At 46.8% G+C, this 3,001-nt stretch overlaps 1 long non-coding RNA gene across 1 annotated transcript; it reads right to left on the bottom strand.

The window, feature by feature from the left end:
- Nucleotides 1-1,272: 1,272 nt before the first annotated feature.
- On the bottom strand, nt 1,273-2,608 carry LOC311446183. Its single transcript, XR_014698786.1, has 3 exons — nt 2,149-2,608; nt 1,857-2,027; nt 1,273-1,461 (listed from the first exon to the last, which is right to left on the bottom strand). It is a non-coding gene; the product is annotated as an uncharacterized lncRNA (long non-coding RNA).
- Nucleotides 2,609-3,001: the final 393 nt, after the last annotated feature.

Genomic DNA, 3,001 nt, shown 5'->3' with positions numbered 1-3,001 from the left:
ACACAAAGGCACTTGTGCACTGCAACAGGGCCAGGGCCCAGACTGGTATCATTTAGCAGGATATGCTGTGCTGGGTGGTGCTGGAAAGCAGCTTGCCCTTGCAAGACAAGGGGCTCCCTGGATGCATGTGTCAGCAGAGCCTGGGCTGACGTAGGGAGATGGATGCCCATTCCAAACAAATAAAACAGGAAGAAAAGGAAGGGGCTTTCCTTGGACTGTACCCATCCCTTGTTGCAGCAAGGCTCTTCCCCAGCACGCATACAATGTCATGCTGGGCTTGATCTGGAGCAGTCTCCAGGCACCAGCCTGCCCTTGGAACACCACTACCAGTTGCTCTGTCACTCCTCTGCTACCTCTGTTAATTGGCTTTATCCAGCCCTCTCCAGCCCTTTTCTTCCCAGTGATTGGCAGAGAACAGAAAGGCAAAGCTGACTGAAGCTGACAAGATTTCTTCTATAAAAAAAAAAAAAAATAAAAAGGGAGAGAGAGAAAAGCTGAAAAGCTTGCATTGGTTCCATCAAAGACTTTTATTAAAGCCACATGGGGAAAGAGCTGCCCTGTCAGACAGCTTTCTGTATTGAGAAAACATGAAAGAAACCAACAGCTATAATCAGCTCAAGATATTTATTGCATTTTTGACCCTGATGTGGTTGTGTGCTGCTTGAGATTTCTTTGAAGGTGTTGCAGGTTTATTGATTGTGAAAAATGTCAATGTGTCACATGCCCAATTAACTTGGCACTTCTTGCAATCAATATCCTAATTGCATTCTCTTTAGAGAGGCCTTTAATTTAATTAACCCCCCTCTGCCCCCCTCCCCCCCCTTGTTTTCCCAGCTAACAAGTTTTAATAAATAGTTGATCTGGGGCCCGCGTTGTTTGTAATGGAGGAGATGAAGGAGGGTGGTTTTCTTATAGAGTTGCAACACCCATTTCCAAGGGCCTCTAAAATTCTTTATCTACTTGCCAAGAACACCAAGCCCAAGGGAGCAGGTACTGAAGGTGCCTTTCTATTGTTCATTAGTTCCCTTGTCCCTGCATCTTCTTGGGCACCAGGAGATTGAACCCTTCTTAACAGGAAAGAGACATGAGAATGAAGCTGACACTAACATCACTAACATGCTGCCTTGTGAAGGTCATGTTGGAAATGAAAGACTTGGGACTGTTTTTTTTTTTTGTTCTCCTTTCCCCCCCCCCCCCCCCCCCAAGACAAGGAAGCTTCATAGGGTTGTTAGTGGGCTGCCAATGCCAAGAGTTAATCTGGGTCTTTTCGACCTGGCTTTGTTTTTTTTTGTACTTAACAAACGAATATGACATGATTAACTTGGGTTTAAAAACTGGCTAACTGCTAGATCTCAGAATATAATTGTTGGTGATACATCAGCCTTCAGTGCAGCCATTTCTAATTGGGTCCCACAGGTACCTCCCCTGGACTCCTTGCTATTCTGTATCTTTAGCAATGATCTGGAAGAAAGCAGAAAATCGTTACTGATAAAGTTTGAAGATGACACTGAGAGACTGCTGAAGCAGTAAATAATGACAAGAGTGGGGTAATCAGGTGGTGTTGTTTATATCACTTAGTAAATTGGATGTGATAAAACAGCCCCTGGTTTAATGCAGCTAAATGCCAGGCCATAAATGTGGGAACCAGAAATACACGTTACACGTTCAGGATGGGAGAGAGGATGCGGTGAGAGCAGTGTCTCTGGAAAGATAGAGAGCTTGTGGTAGAAATCTATCAGAGTTACAAGCTTCTCATTTGCTGCCGTGATTAAGGCTGGACATGCAATACATAGAATACATAAGCCAGCTTGAAGTTTAAATTAAAATAATATAAAAAAGAAATATTGAAAACTAACCTGAAAGTAATTGTTCTTGAGAATTTACACTCCTCTTTTATTCCCCCTTATTTTGATCAGCCAAGGAAATAGTCAATCTTCCAAAATCTGATACGCTGATAGTACAGAGAGGAGAGAGAGGCTGGAACTCAAATCGCAGCTGGGAAACTTTCTATCTTCCTTTATGACCAGCTGTATTTAAATACAAGATCAAAGAATCACAGCAGATATTAAGCTGAAGGCAGCACAGCCATTTAAGCGGGGGCTGCTGCCCTTGGGGAGCAGAGGCGTAGGTAGAAGCAACCACACTTACCCCTTGATCTCTAGCTGTGGAGGGAAACCCTCAGAAAGGGGATTAAGAGGGAGCAAACAGCCCACTACCCTTTCTGTCATCCTCAGACTCCCAGAGAGAGAAGCTACAGGGAAACTAGCGTCTTCTCCCTGGCCCAGCACACATTTAATTAGTTAACAGAATGAATCCAAGACAGCAGCAGCTGCTGGGTTTCAGTTGCTGCTTTAGAACCTCATCCATGGCAGGTTCTGTCCTTTTGCAACTCTTCCAGCCTGGGACAGAGAGAGGCTCTGCTGTGTTCTTGTCTCAGCTCAGGCTTTCACCCTCTGGGCAATGAGTTATTCGTGACCCTGCCCAAGGTATGCTGGACACCCACCTCCCTCTTTCCCTCTCACATCAATGTCATTTTAAATGTGTGTTGCTGCAAGCCGCCTCCTTCTCACTCACATCGCCCTACTGAAACCAACAGCACTCCCCTTGGTCTGGCACGTCTCAGGGACCTCAGCTCTCCACCACTGGCACAAGCTGCCTGTAGCCCCCCAAAGCTGTGTGGGGTCCCTGCTCCAGACTTGCTCTTGGGACCTGCCTAGGCTGCCAGTTTTCCTGCAGCTCCTCAGCCCTGTGCTATTGTGGGCCAGGGGAACCTGAGTAAGGTTGGTCCTGGGATGCAGTGCTCTGGTTTTGGCTGCCTCCCACCTGAAGAAAATGCCTGAGGATTCAGCATGGATGCTCTGAAGGCACCAGAGCTGCTGCCTTTGACACCCAGGAATCTGCTTCAGCTCTCAGGACCGGGAACGGGTTTCTGACTTGGGCACTTGAGGACACCTGTGTTTGGGAGCCAGGAGCCCCTTTATCCACCCTCAGAGGCACTCAG

Source organism: Aythya ferina (assembly GCF_964211825.1).
Source record: "Aythya ferina genome assembly, chromosome: 17".
Classification (NCBI taxonomy): Eukaryota; Metazoa; Chordata; class Aves; order Anseriformes; family Anatidae; genus Aythya; species Aythya ferina.
The sequence above is the reverse complement of the archived record's forward strand: the minus strand, read 5'-3'. Positions and strand labels throughout refer to the sequence as shown.